The sequence below is a fragment of the Lutra lutra genome, chromosome 17 (genome assembly GCF_902655055.1).
Source record: "Lutra lutra chromosome 17, mLutLut1.2, whole genome shotgun sequence".
Lineage (NCBI taxonomy): Eukaryota > Metazoa > Chordata > Mammalia > Carnivora > Mustelidae > Lutra > Lutra lutra.
This window is the reverse complement of record NC_062294.1, coordinates 485,721-505,801: the sequence shown is the minus strand read 5'-3', so window position 1 is coordinate 505,801 and position 20,081 is coordinate 485,721. Positions and strand designations below refer to the sequence as shown.

Here is a 20,081-nt window from a genome sequence, read left to right as displayed (position 1 = left end):
AGCACCCAAGCAGGTTGACTAGGATCAGGAACCTAGTGGATTGTGCGGGATCAAATGACTTCTTGGGCGTGCTGTGGTACTGCGGCCTGCGGGAGGTGATCCCTGTGCCAACAGGTCCGTGAGGGTGCTGTGTCCTGAGGCTGACACCTTACTTTCAAGTGTCCGACAACATGACACATGGGTAGGCAAAGCAAACATGGCAAATGGTAGTTCACAGGTTATCACTGCTCTCTCACTGCTTCTCCCTATTTCTGAAATGTCTCATGCTAAAAGGCTAGGGGCAGGGGCGAAAACACTGACCTGTTGCTCAAGTTTACAGAACAGGTGCTTACAAAATCAATTAATAAAAGTAATCCAGGAGCGCCTGTGCGGCTCAGTCCTTATGCATCTGCCTTTGGCTCGGCTCAGGTCATGATCCCCAGGGTCCTGGGATCGAGCATCAGGCTCCTTGCTCGGCGGGAGGCCTGCTTCTCCCTCTCCCACTCCCCCTGCTTGTGTGTTTTCTCTCGCTGGGTCTCTGTCAAATAAATAAAATCTTAAATAAATAAAGAAGTAAATAAATAAATAGAAGTATTCCATAAACTAGGTATTAGATGAAAGAAAATTATTATTTATTCTGTTAACTGTGACAAAGATCACGTGATTGTATAAGAAAGCGGCCTACATGAAGTTTTTGCAAATCTGTAGTTTGCTTTAAAATATTTCAAAGGGGGGCACCTGGGTGGCTCAGTGGGTTAATCCTCTGCCTTCGGCTCAGGTCATGATCTCAGGGTCCTGGGATCGAGCCCTGCATCGGGCTCTCTGCTCAGCGGGGAGCCTGCTTCTCCCTCTGCCCTTCCCCCCACAGTGGTGTGTCTCTTGTTCTCTAATAAATTTTAAAATTTTTTTTTAAAGATTTTATTTATTTATTTGACAGATAGAGATCACAAGTGTAGGCAGAGAGGCAGGCAGAGAGAGAGAGAGAGGAGGAAGCAGGCTCCCTGCAGAGCAGAGAGCCCGATGCGGGGCTCGATCCCAGGACACTGGGATCATGACCCGAGTCGAAGGCAGAGGCTTTAACCCACTGAGGCACCCAGGTGCCCCAAATTTTAAAATCTTTTAAAAAATACTTCAACAAGGGACGCCTGGGTGGCTCAGTTGGTTGGGCGACTGCCTTCGGCTCAGGTCATGATCCCAGAGTCCTGGGATCAAGTTCTGCATCAGGCTCCCAGCTCCACGGGGAGTCTCCTTCTCCCTCTGACCTTCTCCTCGCTCATGCTCTTACTGTCTCTCTCTCAAATAAATAAATAAAATCTTTTAAAAAAAATTTAAAAAAAAAAACTTCAACAAAATAATAAAGCAAATATAGCAAAATGATAACTGTTAAATCTAAATGATACAAATAGAATGTTCATTTTACCAACCTGTCTACTTTTGTGTATTTTATAATAAAAAGTCAAAAACGAATGCTCCTTTAAAAAAATGTGTTACTGGTGCAGCTGCTGTGGAAAACACTTTGGCAGTTCCTCAAAAAGTTAAACACAGAATTACCATCTGATGCAGCAATCCCACTGCTGGGTCCGTCCCCAAGAGAACCGGCAGCAGGAGTCTGCACAGGTACTCAGACACCCGAGTCTACAGCGGCACTCTTCACCACGGCTGACACGGACACCCAAGCGGTCCTCAACAAAGGCACAACACTGGTACATACCTACAACGGAATACGCGTCAGCCTTCAAAAAGGAAGAAGTTCTGCTACGGCAGGATGAACCTTGACAACATGATCCCGAGTGAAATCAGCCAGACACAAATGCACATCGGGGATCCCACTTACATCAAGTACCTGAGTCATCTCGTCCACACACGGGAGAAAGGTGGTTACCAAGAGCCGGGGGAAGGGGCAATGGGGACAGGGCTTCCATGTGAAGCGACAACATAGTTCTGGACACAGACGGGGTGATGGTTACGCAACAACGTGGACGTACTTAATGCCAGAGAATTGGACACCGACAAACAGTTAAAAGGGTAAATTTTATGTTATTTGTATTTTACCACAGTAAAAACATACAAAAAGAGATGAAAGTTTACGAACACATAGATCAAGGTCAGAACCCCCACTGCAGCTAACAGTAGCCAGAGAAAGCGCCAGCCGAAAGGGACAGGCGCAGCCGTCCTCCGCCACTCAGCTGTTACCGAACGCTTCCGTCAGTTCGTTTTCACCGACCAGAAGAAATCCAAAGAGGATTTTCATTTCCACAAAAGAGAGCAGAAAAAGCAAAAAGAAAATTCGGCACCGCTCTGCAGCAAGCCGTGAAGAGGCAGCACCCCAAGCAAGGACGGGGCCCCAGCCAGCTCCTTCCCCAGGAACCACACTCGGAATCCCAGCACGTCTCCACAGCCTCGAACTGCACAGCAAGAGGCGTGCTGAGATACCAGAAAAGCCTACAGAGGTTTTTTTGAGTCTGGGAACGCTCAAAATTTTTTCCATGCAAACGAATGGTAACTCCTGCCTCATAGCACAGCCTCGCAGCTCAGGAAAAGCTTCACAGAAGTGCTCTACTGTGGCACAGGAGGGAGACTTCCAGAAGGCAAAAATCAACGCCATGATGTAGGAACGTTCCAAAACATCCCCTAAAAACCTAAGAATTACAGTATTAAAATGAGGGCCACCCCTGGGACACCTGGATGGCTCAGTCAATGAAGCGTCTGCCTACGGCTCAGGTCACGATCCTGGGGTCCTGGGATGCAGCCCCGTGTCTGGCTCCCTGCTCAGAACAGAGTCTGCTTATCCTGCTCTCTCTGCGCCTCCGCTTGCTTGTGCTCACTCTCAAATAGTCTTTAAAAAAAAAAAAAAAATGAGGATCATCCTTCTCTTAACTAGTTTATTCCTACCGCATCTAAAAATACCTCTTCCTGGGCGTCTGCAGGGCTCAGTGGGTTGAGCCTCTGCCTTCGGCTCAGGTCATGATCGCAGGGTTCTGGGATCGAGCCCCGGATCGGGCTCCCTGCTCGGCGGGAAGCCTGCTTCCCCCCCGCACCGCCTGCTTGTGATCCCTCTCCCTCTCTCTAATAAATAAATTTTTTTTAAAATAAAAATAAAGATAAAGATACCTCTTTCATTAAACTGACTCACCTGTTATCAAGTGCTTAGCTATGAGGAAGAAATATCAAAATCTTGATAATAAGAACCCAGAACACTTATGTCAGGGCTGTTACCCTTCTTCCTTAACAGACCGTAACCAGTAGTGTGCATGTTTTCTTTCTCTCTTCAAGTTTTCAGAGCACTGGCGACTGTACACCTCTGGATGTGACTGACTGCTTCATGGAAAAGAGCACACGCTGAAATAGTTTTAAATTATTAAATACAAGGGATGCATTTTAAATGTTAAAAATCGGACCTCACGTTTGCTTCTTAGTATGTGTTCTTCTGCATCAGGTTTATCATGGCTTCAAAAGAAAAGCAAAAATTTTTTACAGATTTAATGTGGGGAGTGTTTAGTAAGTTGATTTGGGGTTTTACTTTATTTTTTTTTTTTTTAAGATTTATTTACTTGAAAGAGTGGGGAGGGGCAGAGGGAGGAACTCTCCAAGCAGACTCCTGGCTGAGCACAGAGCCTGGCAGGGGGCTTGATCCCACCACCCATTACATCATGACCTGAGCGGAAACCAGGAGACAGACGCTCAACTGACTGAGCCACCCAGGCACTCCAAGTTTTACTTTCTCAGGAACAGTTCCTAACTAGTCTTTGCCAGGACACGAAGGACCAGTGGGTGCAGCTCCGTGACCTGCTCAGCCAGCCTGGACTTGGATTGTGGGGAACAGCACACACTCAGGCCCTCGGGGCTGACAGGCACCAGCCAAGAAACACCCCCATGACTCAAGCTGTGCGTCGAGAGCCAAGGTCCAACAAACAGGAGCGCACCTGCAAACCACCACCCCGACGGGGACAGACAAAGTCAAACATGAGTAAAGCCAAGATGTTGGGGTGTATTTTTCTTTTGAAATCTCTCAAATCTATATAAAAATAAGACGACCTATTCCAAACACGTTGGTAGAGAAGAAAGACCCCTACACCATTAACCAACCTGGCGTTCCCACCCCCCCTGAGATTATTCTCCCTGGGCTCACCAAGTCAGCACACAGTGTCCCAAAGAGGCCAGCTCTCAGGCCTCATGGACCGTGCCCAAGGAGCAACCTGGAGGTCCTTCTCACACAAGCAGCGTCCCCGTATCCTTGCACTCGTGCTGGAGGCTCCGCCCTCAGGCCTACACTCTCTCCTCACACCCCGGGGCTGGCGGAGAGCAGTTCTCAGCAAGCACCCGGCACCACCAACAACGACGGGCCGCTCCTTCCTAGGAAATTTCACAGCAGGGCTTCTCGTCAACAAGCCTCCATGCCTAATGAACGCCCTCATTCCCATAACCCTCACATCAAAGAGCCACACCTCAACAAGAGGAAACCTTGAGCATTCCCAGTGTTCTGCAATGAGGTAGTACAGAAAACTAAACATGCATGAACTGAGCCGTCCTGCACAGACATACAAGGGCCCTCAGGCGAAATGGCCCAAACCGGGAAAACATCCCACCTTGACCATCTGTATGGACAAAGTATCGCGGGCTCCCAAAGTCCTTCCGACTTCTAGGTGTCAGGTAATGACCTCAGGGCAGAGTAGTGTCAACAGAAGAACACGTATTACCAGGCGGGTCTGCCTTCTGAATAACACAAATGCGACCTGAAAGAAAAAAATACCTCACAGTGTACTGGGGTCGCTCGGTCAGTTAAGCGCCTGCCTTCAGCCCAGGTCATAATCCTGGGGTGCTGCAACAGAGTCCCCCATCAGGCTCCCTGCTCAGCGAGGAGTCTGCTTCTCCCTCTGCCCCTCACCCTCTCTGTGCTTTCTCTCTTGCTTTCTTTCTTTCTCTCACGCAAATAAATAAAAATCTTTAAAAAAAAAAAAGAGAGAGAGAGAAACTCTTTTCTCTTTGTGATGAGAACTCTTTGGACTTACTCTTTTTTTTTTTTTTTTAAGATTTTATTTATTTATTTGACAGAGAGAGATCACAAGTAGGCAGAGAGGCAGGCAGAGAGAGAGGAGGAGGAAGCAAGCTTCCTGCTGAGCAGAGCGTCCGATGTGGGGCTCGATCCCAGGACCCCGGGATCATGACCTGAGCTGAAGGCAGACGCTTAACCCACTGAGCCACCCAGGCGCCCCAGGACTTACTCTTAACAACCGTTGCCTCGATCATACAACAGTGCTGGCTCTGGTCACCATGTTGTATACATCACATCCCGAGTACTTTTTTTTTATCTTCTAACTTCAACTTTGTGCCTTTTGGCCACCTTCCCCCTCCTCTACTTTTTGCCTCTGGTAACCCCAAGTCTGATCTCTTCTTCTATGAGTTTGTTGTTTTTAGATTCCACGTTTAAGTGAGATCATACAGTATTTATCTTTCTCCGCCTGACTTACTTCACAGAGCACAGTGTGTTCAAGGTCCCTCCATGCTGCCACAAGTGGAAGATTCCTTTACTTCTTTTATGGCTGAGTAATATTTCACCGTATATATACGATATACACACGTCTTTATCTGTTCACCTGCCAGTGGGACACTCACATCGGCTGCCCATCTGTAAATAATGCTACTTTACTGCAAATAATGCTGCAATGCATGTAGTGTGCAGATATCTTTTCGAGTTAGTATTTTCATTTTCCTTGGATATATTCCTAGAAGTGGAATTGCTGGATCATATGGTAATTCTATTTTTATTTTTTGAGGATCCTCCGTGTACTGTTTTCCATAATGGCTGTACCAGTTAACATTCCCACCAGCAGTGCACAAGGGTTCCCTTTTCCTCTATCCGTGCCAATATGTGTTATCTCCTGTGTGTTTCCTAACGGCCGTTTTAACAGACGTGCTGTCTAGCGATGCTGACCATCTTTTCACGCATCTGTGGCCTTTCGCAGACCTTCTTTGGAGAAATGTCTACTCAGGGTCTTCGTCCACTTCTAAACTGCATTATTTGGGACTCTTTTCTCTTTCGCTATTCAGTATGAGTTCTTAATATTCTGTGGATATTAACCCCTCGTCAAATATACAGTTTGCGAATATTTTCTCCGTCTCCACAAGCTGCCGGTTTGCTTTGCTGATGGTTCCCTTTGTTGTGCATGAACGTCTTTATAAAGAAAGCTCCGTGAGCGAGAGCGAGAACACAAGTGACAACATGATGCCACAACACGTTAACATAACCCGCTAACATCTGGGACACACTTGACCCCTGCCCCTTACGATGCAAGAAGCCATTTTATTGCTTAGTTAGGCCGTCACATCTGAGACAGGCCCACAGAGGAATGAAAACTGCCATCACTCAGCTACACCACGCGCCTGAAGTCACCGCTCTCAACGTGCCCCGGACGAGCAAACGGGGACGGAACACGCCGGCGCCCCGGAAGTGCTCCGGCGTCCGCCCGCCAGGCCGGCTGAGAGGGCGCAGTCGCGCGACGGCAGTGGCGGCCCGGTCGCGCCCGAACCGGAACCGGACGCAGCGTCCCGTGCTGCTCCGCGCAAACACGCACGGGGACCGAAGAGCGCAGGGAAGAGCAAACAGAGCCAGCGGCGGGCTCGCTCTGGGACAGCGCGAACGACACGAATCCCTTCTCTCCGCCGCCAGCGAAGAGGTAAGAGGCAGTCGTGCTGAGGAGGCGCCGTAACGGGGGCGCGCGGAGCCGTGGAGAGTCTGAAGGCAGAGAGCGGAGCCCGCAGGCCGCCCTCGGCCCGGAGGCCACTGCCCGGAAGAGCGCCCGCCCCGCGGCCGGCCGGCGACCCGCACACCGCCTCCCGCCTCCCGCCCTCCCTCTCGGCCTGCGTCCGCCACTGCACGCTCGAGTCCTGAAGAAACCCTCGGCCAGCAGGGAGAGCCACCCACAGGAGCGCGCCGCCCTGCCCGAGCCCTGCCCGAGCCCTGCCCCGAGCCCTGCCCCGAGCCCTGCCCCGACCGCAGACCGGAGGACGGGTCCCGCCACGGCCTGGGGGGCGCGGGGTACTTCCCAGCCCCCCACCGCCGGAACCGCGCTGGCACAGGGTTAAACAGCACGTGCTCCTCACACGGACCGATTTCCTCACAGGCGTTCCTTGCCTCGGGCCATAAGCCTGTTTTTATTTTTTTTTTAAGATTTTATTTATTTATCTGACAGACGGAGATGACAAGCAGGCAGGGAGGCCGGCGGAGAGAGGGGGAAGCAGGCTCCCCGCTGAGCAGAGAGCCCGATGCGGGGCTCCATCCCAGGACCCTGAGCCCATGACCCCAGCCGAAAGCAGAGGCTTAACCCACTGAGCCCCCCAGGCGCCCCTAAGCCTGTTTCTAAGTCCCAAACACGAAACACGGACCCAGCACCGACTTATGCGCGCGTTGGTCCAGGTAAGACCCGAACAGACCCGAGTCCAGCCCGAGTCTACCGAAGTACGGGCCGCCTGGCCGGCTCCGCCGGGGAGCGCTGCACTCCTGATCTCGGGGCTGTAAGGCCATTCGTGTTAGTCCAGGGCCGTAACCCTGCACACCAGGTGCAGAGATCACTGAAAAAACGAAAGAAAATCGGGGCGCCTGAGAGGCTCAGTCGGTTAAGCACCTGACGTCAGCGCAGGTCATGATCTGTGTCCTGGCACGGAGCCCGGACCCCGCTCCACACTCAGCATGGAAACGGATTCCCCTCTCCTCCAACCCCAGCTCTCTTTCTCTCAAATAAAACAACCTTTAAATGCTTTTAAAAATAAAGTAAAATAAAATCTTAAAAACAGAAGAATCAAACAAAGTATCTGGGCAAGTAACAAGACAGCAACTACCTCCCTTCCACACTGCACCAGCAGGCTAGTTCCCAGCCCCCAAATCGCTAGCCCCTCCTCTTGAGCCCACAACGACGACCCTTGGCCTGCAGTGCATACGGTCTTGACCAGACTCTGTCTTGGACATGACAGGGGCAGGCTCCTGGCCTCTGACCACCAGCCTGTCCCAGGAGAACAGGAGCAGTGGGTTTGTCACAGGCGTCCCTGGCGGCACGCTGCAGGCCTGAGACCATGTCCAAGCCCCCCTCCTGCCCCTCTCTTCCATCACCTCTGCTGCCCCGTCACAAGACCGCCCATCACTTGTCTGCCCCATTGCACCCACTCTGAATCAACTCACCTCTCCTCTTCCAGCCTGTCTGTACCAACGCCACCACAGAGTCTTCACGAGGGGCCTGCAGAGCCCACTGGAAGAGCCCCCGCCCCATTTCAGAGCTCTCTGGATCCTCGTAGGAGCGTCTTGGACCACACCACCTCTCTCTGATGCCAGAGCCTCCCCACCTTGCCAAGGAGGCTGCCCCCACTGACAGGCCTTCCCCTCCAGGCTCTGCTCCCCACACCCCACTCCACAGGGACCTTTCTGGGAGGGGCACTTCTGCTACTCATTTCAATGTAAGCTTTATTTCTACAGCAAGTCGCACACCCCATCATCCACCTCTAACTAGCTGTTTCACATTCTTCCCTGGAAAACGCTGCTGCTACTTTCTACAATAGTGCCTGTGGAGAGAACTCTTTCAAAACTGATCATTTGTCCAGAAGCAGAGGGTGGTGGGGTGAAGGACAAACGAGAAGACACAAGGGTGACCTGGCATTCACCTGCCTCCGGGAGCAGCAGCCTGCTCCGAGACACCATCCTTCCTTGTGTCCTGACTGCCTGAGTTTAGCCCCACGAGCATGACAAAACCCTCTCCCAGAGCCACTGTGACCTCCATCAGGCCGTCCACCACCTTCACACTCAGACACACCGCCTCCTGCCACAGGTCATGGGACGCCGCCTCCTCAGCAAGCCCTGTCTTACACAACTGGAGTCCTGTCCGTTTTCCCAGCTTTATCTGCTACTGTTTTCTTCAAGGACTACGTGTTCCAACAGGTCTACTGACATTCCTGCGTTACAGCCGATCTGCCACTGCTTCCCACAGTCTGTGACGGCCTCACCCTGCTTCCTGCACACTGGTATCTCACCGCTTCTTCAAAACACTTCCTCCAGGACATCTCCTAGACCTCAGACCCAGACATGCCTCTCCCCCCTGAACTCCTATCTCGTGTCACAGTCCCCAGCGCCTCTCTTCCTCCCCAGCCTCGGGCAGGGCCATGTCTCGGGCCTCCTCATGCATCCCACCACACCCGGGCAGGGTGGGCAAGGGCTAACAGTGACTAAACCGGAGTAATGTGAGAAAAGCTACATTCATCTAGTCTTGGGGGACCCCTCCATAAGCCAGGTAATTCGCTCCAGCTGCGAGAAGATCCAAGACTATTCTACTACACAGGAGTCCACATTTGGAAGAGCAGTCTGAGAAACCAGAAGTCAGCTGTACACTGCTGTGTAACTGTGCCAAATGGGTAAATGGTCACAAAGACACAGAAACAAAGACTGTACTTTTCAAAACTGCCAAGGTTGTGAAAAACAAGGAAAGACCTGAGAAACTATCACAGACAGGAAGCGACTAAACAGACCTAACTATATAATGTGGGATCCTGGGCCTCAGAGCAAAAGTGAGTGAAATCCAAACAAAGTCAGGGGTTTGGTTAAGAGTGCCGTCCAGGGGCGCCTGGGTGGCTCTGTCAGCTGGGCGTCTGCCTTCAGCTCGGGTCACAGTCTCAGGATCCCAGGATCGAACCTCGAGTAATCGGGCTGCCTGCTCAGCGGAGAGTCTGCTTCTCCCTCTGCCGCTCCCCATTCTAATAAATTAAGTAAATAAAATCTTCAAAACAAACACAGGAATGTACCAATGTGGACTTCTTAGCTTTGACCACCTCAGCAATGGGACGTGAAACGTCACCATCCAGAAGCCTAGAGAAAGGACAGAAGGCAATGCCTCCCACTGCTACTTCTACCACTTCTGTAGAGATAACATTATTCACAAAAAAAAAAGGGGGGCAAAACCTCGTGCAGGACGTGTATTCTTAGCACACTTACTAACTGCCCATCGACGGCAGACTACACTGGCTGGACAAATCAGTTCTGGGGAACCGAGGCAAAGCACCAAAGCCAGAGGCACAACAACCTGACCCAAGCTCACCCACTGTGACCGTGTCCACGGACGCCCAGTGTGGCCGGCCGAACACGGCTCCCAAGGAGTCCCTAGTCTAATCCCTGGGCCTGTGGGCTTCTCAGGTCGCACGGCAGAGGGGAATTAAGGCTGCAGACGGAGCTGAGGTCTCAGCAGCAGACAGGGAGCAGAGCAGGGCTTATCCGGGGGCCCCAAGTAATCACGAGGCTCCTCCAAAGTGGAAGAGGGAGGCAGAAGGCAGGGCGGAAAGGGGAGGCCATGCTGGAGGGCCAGAGATCCAACACCGCTGGCTTTAAGGATGGAGAAAGGGGACACAGGCCAAGGAATGTGAAGAGCCCCTAAAAGACGAAAGAGGCAAGGAAAGCAAGTCTCCCCCCTGGAGCCCTCAGGAGGAACCCGCCCTACCGACACCCTGGCTTTCGTCCGGGGAGATTCATGTCTTCTCATCAACAGAACCGTTAAATGAGCAAGCTGCACTGTCTGACACCACCAAGCCCGTGGTCATGCGTTACAGCTACAGAAAGTGAGCGGCAGCACCAACGAACACACACGCGCTTCTCCCCACTCTGAGCTCACGAGTCGTCAGACCCTGCACAGCCTCCTGTCACCTCTCCTACACGGCACACACCAACACAGCACACCCTCCAGTGCCTTCAGCCCCCACCCCCTGGAGACAACACAGTTGGGGGCTTCAAAGAAAACTATCAAGAAAAGGAAAAGGGGAGACTAGAAGTTAAATTCTAGGACAAAGATGTCCTCCCCAACTTTCTAACACTTCACTGTGCCATTAGTCTTTACTTCAAGGTCCTTTTTCAAAACATTCAAACAGCTTCAGCACAGTCATCTTACACAAGTCAGCCATCAGAAGAGAAGCCAAGTGTAGCAGAATCAGACAGAAGCACTTCACTGAAGAGAAACAAAGTTCCCACAGAAATCCCATTAAGGTTGCATCTGCTGACAACCAAACTCTCAGTGAAAGTGACTATTACTTCTCTAAGCTTCACACTAAAAGACACAGGACACAATTCAAAGATTACCTTTCTCAAGTGTTGGAGAAAATTTTTCCTACAAGAAAAACTTTTGAGTGTTAGCATATTTAATATATAAATCTCTATACTAAAAAACTTGAAATCTCAGATGAACTATTCTCAAAGTAATGGAAATACCTATAACGGTAATCCAAATCCTCTCCGTCTAGCAAAGAAAAAATGCACAAAGTCTACACACTCCTTGAAGTCAGAACCACCCGAGGGGCTGCAGAGCGTGCAGGACACTGCAGGTTCTCGACAGTTTTAGACCCTGTGAGGCTGGGCTTTCCTTTTTATCACCCAAAAGGTGAGTGAGTGAGTGAGTGAGTGAGTTTGTTTGTTTTTAAAGCATTCTCCACATATTCTAATTAGCCAGCCATTTTTGTAATTAAAAAAGAAAATTCCATCAAGAGTGTTGCTTTGGGGTTTTTTTGTTGTTGTTGTTGTTTTATTTTTAACTTCCTGTTTTACAGGATGTAAAACCACATTTAGAAACGTGGTACATGCCAGCAAGGCTTCTCCTCTCAAGAGTATTAGGGTTCTTCACTGCTTCTCTCACCTTCTCTATTTTAGCTAAGTTTACACAGTAGAGCCATAATGATTTCAAGCTGACATCATCATGCAGAATTAAGTGAAAGTCTTCTCATTTTGCTACCTATCTATGAATGCAGTGGAAAATAAAACAATCACAACTCTGGCCAAAACCTTAAGAATCAAGCAGCCTGGGGCGCCTGGGTGGCTCAGTGGGTTAAGCCGCTGCCTTCGGCTCAGGTCATGATCTCAGGGTCCTGGGATCGAGCCCCGCATCGGGCTCTCTGCTCAGCAGGGAGCCTGCTTCCTCCTCTCTCTCTGCCTGCCTCTCTGCCTGCTTGTGATCTCTCTCTCTGTCAAATAAATAAATAAAATCTTTAAAAAAAAAAAAAAGAATCAAGCAGCCTATGCACCTTCTCATTACTTAGAAATAGTCACTCTTCCTGGACATTAGCATTCCAGTTCTGGCGCCAGCCAGCAGAAGAACAGGAGGTAGGGGGCACTTAATGCCTTGAGAAAAGAACTCTATCTGCTACATTTTAGATGAAAACTAACCTCTGATATCACAAAGTTATTAAGCATTTACAAGTTAAATTTCAATTCCAGCCGTTCTAAAAGGTCCCATTTTACAGCGTTAAACAACTAATTGGAAGACAGAGGGATTTCATGAATTTGATGTAATCTTGACAAAAAATTTTGATCTAAGTGATCAAAAAATGTTTATGTTGAGAAGAGGCCAACATTTTTATAAAGTGAAACGACGCACACTCGTTTCTTTGCAAGTGGAAAAAGAGTGCCTACACATTTTCAGGATAATAAATAATTCACTGCCCAGATGCCAAGGGCAGAGCTGGCAACCTGGGTCTTGCCCCCAGCCAGCCAGTGAGGGCACTGGAACTCCCACTAGCACCTCAACCCAGGCTGGGGGATGGGGCACTCCACAAGCCTTGGCCCAGCTGATAGTATTTCCAGTCCTTTCAGCCCCTGAAAACCTCAGCTGGAGTAATGGGACAGACTCCTTTTATTTTCACACTGAAAATGCACTTAACTCTTCAGTCACTGAACCAGCTTCAAAACTGTGGGATTTCTTAAGTTTTAGAACGGTGTCTAGATATTTTCAACCACAACCAACTGCCCTCACCCCTTACTACCTAAAACGTTAAAACCACACATTCAACACAGTTATTCAAACCAAATTCTCAAGTCTCTATCACCCAAATTATACCCATACTTAGTCTTTTCAAAAGCAACCTTTTTGTCAATTACATAACATCACAGAACACAAAGGGAGGGGGGTAACACACAATTCCATTTGAGTGTATTTCCCTCCAAAGAGATTACTTTTTTCTTCATTAAAATATTAAAACTAGGGGCGCCTGGGCGGCTCAGTGGGTTAAAGCCTCTGCCTTCGACTCGGGTCATGATCCCAGGGTCCTGGGATCGAGCCCCGCATCGGGCTCTCTGCTCAGCGGGGAGCCTGCTTCCTCCTCTCTCTCTGCCTGCCTCTCTGCCTACTTGTGATCTCTCTGTCAAATAAATAAAATTTTAAAAAAAAATACTAAAACTAGGGGCACCTGGGTGGCTCAGCCGGTTAAGCAGTCAACTCTTGATACCTGCTCAGGTGGTAGGATCCAGCCCTCTTCCGGCTCCCTGCTCAGCGGGAAGTCTGCTTGAGATTCTTTCCCTACGCCCCTCCCCACGCTGGAGGTCAGGGTCTCTCTCAAAATAAATAAAATCTCTTCTTAAAAAAGCTAAAACTGGACGCCTGGGTGGCTCAGTGGGTTAAAGCCTCTGCCTTCGGCTCAGGTCATGATCTCAGGGTCCTGGGATCGAGCCCCGCATCGGGCTCTCTGCTCAGCGGGGAGCCTGCTTCCTCCTCTCTCTCTGCCTGCCTCTCTGTCTACTTGTGATCTCTCTGTCAAATAAATAAATAAATAAAAATCTTTAAAAAAAAAAAAAAAAAAAACAATTCAACAACTATCTCTTGAACCAATTCCATGACTAATGTCATACCCCAGACCGGGCCCTGAGTGATCAGAAACCACTCCTATTGTCATTAAGCATCCAGTCCTCTTTCACAGGGACAGATGAAAACCAGTTGTTACACATTTGATCAGTTAAGCTGTGTGGCTCACTGCTTGGGAATGATGATTAAGAAGGCTAAGAGGAAGCTTTTAACAAAGACCCAAAGCTGAGAGGGAATTACCTTGTCGATCTGGAGGGGAGGCAATGATGGACAAGCAGCAGGACCCTGGCCCAGACAGAGGACCAGCATGCGTCGAGGCCATGAGAGAATAAGGCACATGTCCCAGTCTAGGAAATGGAGGGCCAATGTAGCCCGTGCATCAGGAGGTAAGGCCAGAGTGATAAGGAATCACAGAGGGGACTTGGCGGGAGGGGGGGAATTATACAATCAGGGTAGTTAATAATCCCTCGGGACCTTACCATAAAAATAACATCCTTGGTTCTACTGTATATATAAAACACTACTTAAATATAGTATTAAACATGTAGGAGAAGCAGAGTTAAGCACAGAATAACAAAAACAGACATGGGAACACATAGCTCAGTCTGACTTAGCTTAAAAGATACCATGACTAAGATCATCAAACAGAAGAAGAGCCACTTCGTAATAAAAATGTCTTCATCAGAATTAACAGAGTAGTTGTTAAAGTGGGTCATTTCCTAAGGCTTTTAGGCTTTCTACGCTCTAACTGCCAGAGCCCCAGGAGCTGAGGGCTGACACCCTCTCTTAGGGCTTGAAGATAAAACTGGAGAAGTCCAACTGCACAAAAAAGTTTACGGAGCAGGCCAAGCTCAACCCCCACAGAGCAACGACTACAGAGCAGCAACAGACTGACACAGGGTGCATCCTCATTCTCACCTACTAACAAGCAGGTATCTTGCTATTAAAGAAAGCACATCCATTAAGCTTACCATGCGAGGGATGAAGGAACTTACACAGGGTAATGGACAGATCAAAACACTTATGTTGGCAACAAATACAGATTATGCTCTGAACCAGCATTTACTGACACTGTCTAATTACGGTATTTAATTGATAATGGGCTCACTGCCCATATGCAAAACAACTCTCTCGTTACAGTAGATAAAACGTAACCTTACCATATTATGTTAAGTGTACTTAAAAACAAAGGCACACAAAGCTTCTTGAAAAATCTTCTCAAATACAAACAGCATGGTTTAACTCTGTGCAGAGCTCTACTTGTCACCGTATCAACACTGTAATTACAGCTGACGTGACAGTCACTGGTCCTAAGCAGCGCTGCGGGGCAGTGGGATTGGCACAGCTGGTCCACGCACCACAGAGCCGTGCCAGTAAGCAAGTGGACCCGGAGTCAGAACTGCAAATGCCGAACTCAAGGCTGTGGGCGCCTCTCAACACAAATTTCTGGTAAATTTTATGGTTTTTCCACAGTTAAAAAAATATATATACTTAGAATTTGAAAACCTGTGAAAGTTTCACATTCAGATCAAATTTAGCAATATTTTGGGGCAGCTTTTTAACTAACTCAAGAGGCCGGCACAAAACACAAAAACATGTCATAGTTACGTGGTCTTTGTTTCCTCCCACCCAATTCAGGAGGTCTGGCCTATCAGATGAGATCCTGCTCCCCAGCACAAAACTACACCAAGAGAGGACAACAGCTGAATGGAGGGTGAGGGGAGGAAGCACCAAAATAGGGATCCAACTCAAGGACCACAATCAGAGTTGAGCAAGATGTTTTTCCTTTTTCTTTTTTTAACTCCAGTTTCAAAGTAATATCACAGTACTTGTGCAATCAGGTCTCAAAAGACACAAAACACAGCAAGCCTTCCAGGACAGCAACATTTAGTACGAGAAATCAAGGTCCCAAAGGCATCAAATCAACAGTCTCAGGGTCTCTGATTTAGAACTATTCAAGTTATGCCATTGACTGGGTCTGCACACACCAAAAATAGCCACCGTGTCAATGGCGCTTTTTCCACCAGCAATATCGCGTTACACCGTTTTTGCTGAATGCCTCTCATCAATCCCCCACACGACCAAAATATTCTAAGTTTTGCGATTCAACAACTGCGCACCCTTTTCACTCCTAGGTTGAAATGGAACGTTAAGTATACTGCTCAGATCACTTTTAAAACTCTCACCTTACAAAAAAGACTGAAATTTGAATTTTCTACTGGGAAATGTGCAAAACCAGCCTGTTCTCGCAAAGGCACGTGAAACTCCCCATAACCTGTAGAAATCGCGAAGCCGACGCGCGCTGCATCTCAACGGCTGGATACAAAGTGGTTTTCAAACACAGGCCCCCTCGGGCCAGCTCAACCTTCCAAAGCCTCTTCCAAAAATCCCAGGAAGCTGGGACGCGAGCCGGGCTCTCCAGAGGAACCGCAGGCAGAAGACCTCGCTGGGGCCCCGGACAGGAGCGGACCTCCAGAAGGACCGAGCCTCCTCCAGCCCCAAACAGCAAAGACACAAGACCGAGCAGCACAATATTGCCCTCTTTGAGGGCACTGAATCCGTGCGGCGAGGCCGACCCCACACGCGCGCACACACACGCGCACACGCTCTCACACACTCACTCGCGGCTACCGCCCTGCCAGCGGATGATGAAATGAGGAACGGAAATTAACATTTCAGGCAACGTCTCACATTGTTCCTGGAGGCCAAGGACTGCTGTTGCAGCCGCCGCCGCCGCCTCCCTCCCACCCGCCCCCCAGGCCCGCCTACCGCCCCGCGAGACGACACCCCCGCGCCGCTGTCCCGCATTCCTGCCCCCCGGCGGGCCTACGCGCGCCCCCGGCGCCCCCACTCTGCCTCCACGACTCCGCTTCGCCCGCCCCCTCCGGCTCGCAGCCCGGGAGCCGCCTGCTCCCGTTTCCAAACAGCGATAATAATAGGGACGCCGGGAATAACAACTACAACCGACACCGCGGCGGCACCCCTCCCTCGGGTCAGAGGTCGGCGCGCCCGCTCCCCAGCCGCCCGGGGCCCCGCCCGGCCCTCGCGGCTGCCCCGAGCCCCCCAACGCCCCCAGGCCCACCCTCAACCCCTCGCGGCTGCCCCGGGCCCCCCAGGCCCTCCCGGAGCCCCCGCCGGCCCCTCACCGATGCCCAGGGGCCAGGTAGGCCCAGCCGGAGCCCCCGAGCCCCTCACGGCTGTCCGGGCCCCGACGCCCACCCAGAGCCCCCAGTCCGTCCCTCCACGGCTGTCCGGGCCCCGAGGCCCACCCGGAGCCCCACCCGCAGCCCCTCGCGGCCGCCCCGGGCCCCCCCAGGCTCACCCGGAGCCCTTCGCGGCGGCCCTGGGCCCCCCGGAGGCCCCGCACGGCCCCCCAGGAGATCGCGTCGGCCGCTCACGGCTGCCTGGGCCCCCCGGAGCCCCAGGTCGGCCCCTGAGGCGCCCGGGCCCACCGGCGCTCGTCGCGCCGCTCCGCCCGGAGGGGAGGCCTGCAGGCCGCACGGCGGCCCCCATGCCCCGGCGCCCGCCCGACCCCCCGCCCCGGCCCGCGGCGGCTCTCACCGGCTCCCGGCGGCACGGCTCCGCGGGCTCAGCGGCGGCGCGCGGGCGAGGCCATGCAGCCCCGGCCCGTCTCCCGGCCCGAGCGGGAAGGCGGCGGCGGCGGTGGCGGCGGGCTCCGAGCGCCGGCGAAGCAGCGAGGCCGGCGGGAGGCGAGCCCGCCCCTCGGGCGCGGCCAGGCTCGGGCGGCGCCGCGGCGGCGCGGGCGCTCACTGAGGGGACGTCGGGCCGCGCGCTCGGCGGCGGCGCCTCCCCGCCTGGGGCCCTCGCTCCATCGCGCTCCGGCTCGGCGGCCTCTGGCTCCGGGACCCGGCGGCGGCTGCGGCGGGCGCCGGCCGCATGAGACGCCGCCGCCCATTGGCCCGCCGTATCCGCCTCCGCCATTGGCCCGCTGCGGCCGGGCACAGGGCTGCGCACGTCACGGCGTCGGGGAGGAAGTGCGCCGGCGGGGGCGAAGGGGCGGCGGCGAGAGGGACAGCTGCGGTTACAGGCCTAGGGCGGGACCAGAAGGACGTCCAGGGACGGATTGGTCAAGGTCGTGCGTCCGGGCGCACGGCACGCGGAGGTAACGAGCAGCCGGATTGGCTGCGTGCGTCGCGGAGGGGGCGGGTCTTTCGCCCTCAGACGTGACGATTGGTCTCTGCAGATCCCGGAAGCGATGAGGGAGACGATCGAGAGCCGGGGTCTGGGGTCCCCTGAGCTGCAGGGCGAGGTGGCGGCGGTAGGGTCGTGTCGCCCGCGCCGGGGTCGAGCCCGGTCCCGCCTGGAGGCGGCCTCGGCGGGCGGAGCGTCTTCGCGCTCGCGCACCCTCGGATGCGTGCGGGGAGTGCGGGAGGCGTGCGGCGGCCTGGACCGCCCCGGGCGGCCTCCCGCACCCCGCCGGGCAGCCGCACGCGGCTCCTCCTTCCTCGGCCGGTCCCCCCCCCCGGTGGGCCGGGCACGCGGCGGGGCAGCCCTCCCGCGCGGCGATGACTCGAGGGACCCCGGAGCCCCGCTGTGCCTGCGCGCGAGGGAGGAAGCGGCGCTCCCCGTCAGGGTCCCTGACGGTGCCGTCCCGGGGACGGTTGATGACCCGGGCCCCCGCCAGGCCGGCAGCTGGGCGGGGACCTTCCGCGGACGCGGTCCGGCCCGGTGCAGGCGGAGGTGCGCAGCCCGCGGGGCGTGTGCGTGGGCGCGGGTCGAGAACGTGCGGAGGCGGGGGCGTTCGGCCGCTTCACGCGCGGCCCGGAAGCTGCCGTCGCTGCGACCGACCGCACCCTGGGCTCGAGCCCGGGGAGCCAAGCGGGCGGAGCGGCGCGGAGCTGGCGCCGGGCCGGGCGCGTGCGCTGAAGACCGGGCCGGCTGCCGAGCGGCTCGCGACGGCTCTCCGCGGGGGTGCCCCGCGCGCAGCTGCGGGAGGGTGCGGGGAGGGCGCTGGGTCTGCCGCCCGGTCGCCGCCAGCCACAGAGGACTGTGGTGCGGGAGACGGCCCGAGTCAGAGCCCCGTGTGCGGTGAGCGTGAGATGCGCCCGAGTTGGAGCCTGCGTGAGGACGGGAGCGTAGACTCTCCCGCGTCCGTGTCCGCCTCATACGGACCGCGCTGTGGGCGACGGCGTCAAGTAAGATCTCCGTGAGAGCTCGTCCTACCCCAGTTTCCGGCTGTCGCTCCCGGGAAGTTTTTTACACTATTTACCTCCTTGCCTGAGAGGAAGAGAGCGCGCGTGGGGCAGGCGGAGGGGGAAGCAGGCTCCCCACTAAGCGGGAAGCCCGGTGCGGGGCCCCTCCCAGGACCCTGAGATCGCGACCGGCGCTGAAGGCAGAGGCTTACCTAACGGACCCCCCCGGCGCCCCACTACTAGGAAATTTTTTTTTTTAAGATTTTATTTGTTTGACAGAGATCACAGGCAGGCAGAGAGAGGGGGAAGCAGGCTCCCCGCTGAGCAGAGAGCCCGACGCGGCTCGACCCCAGGACCCTGAGATCATGACCTGAGCCACCCAGGCACCCCCCAGTACTAGGAAATTTTAAAGGACACCCTGGCTGCTTTGCAGCTTCTCTTCGACAGCCCTGGGCAAAGGGGCGACCTAACTGATGTGCTTCAGGTGGAGAGAGCAGCGTTCAATACATCTTGAAGGCTTTTAAGTGCCCACTGTGTTTTCAGCACCGTCTGAAGACCTGTACTAAGTACAGGGTGATGGGGGCAGAAGAGGGGTGCTGTTTTAGGCAAGTTAGTTGAAGAACTCAGATACGATGACCTTTGAGGAGAACCACAGAGTAGAGAAGCAAGGCATGATTTGGGGAAGAGGACCCCAGACGGGGTAAGAAGGTGCCCCACAAGCAGCAAACAAAGGCCAAGCAAAGAAGATGAAGGAGGTGGGTGGCCAAGGGTCCTGACTTGGAGTCGGGAGTTCACCCTGAGTGCAAAGGTCAGCCTCTAGGTTGCAGGGTCACGAATCATGCACGACCTGACCTACCATTCTAGGACCTCTCTGGAGATGGCCAGAGCACAGAGAAGGGGGTGTGGGGTAGCAATGCCATGCAGACTCCTGAGACCGTTGGATCTGGGATGTGTTTTGAAGACGGAATTGGCAAGAGTCTGTGGGCTGTAAGAGAAACAAAGGCCCAGGATGAGGTCAACACTGGCTTGGAGGACTCTGGCAGAGGCAGAGGTTTGGGCTGAGAAGCTGGGAGTTTAGTTTTGTACAGTTAAGTGCTAGATACTTGGGCCTCCACGTGGATGATAGGCAGATGGGGGAGAGGGGGACAACAGAGAGCTAAGAGGTAGCTAGGGGCAGGCGAGGCCTCGAGGGCACATGATAAATTCATCCTGCAAGCGGCACCTGCCAGTAAAGGGCTTTAATCAGGCTCAGGAGCAGAGTTTTGTTTTGTTTTGTTTTTAAGATTGTATGTATCTGGGGCGCCTGGGTGGCTCAGTGGGTTAAAGCCTCTGCCTTCGGCTCAGGTCATGATCCCAGGGT

The 20,081-nt window shown here is 53.3% G+C and overlaps 1 protein-coding gene across 5 annotated transcripts in view; it reads right to left on the bottom strand.

Moving 5' to 3' along the window:
• ANKRD11 (ankyrin repeat domain containing 11) overlaps window positions 1-17,394 on the bottom strand; it is a 183,347-nt gene extending 165,953 nt beyond the window's left edge. For 2 of the 5 annotated variants that reach the window (XM_047710063.1, XM_047710067.1), the window contains exon 1: window positions 17,130-17,393. The gene's annotated coding sequence lies outside the window, so the exon portion shown is untranslated. Of the gene's footprint in view, window positions 1-17,129 lie in introns of all 5 variants that reach the window. The other 3 variants (XM_047710062.1, XM_047710059.1, XM_047710061.1) reach the window with 3 other exon arrangements.
• Between the last annotated feature and the right edge of the window lie 2,687 nt (window positions 17,395-20,081).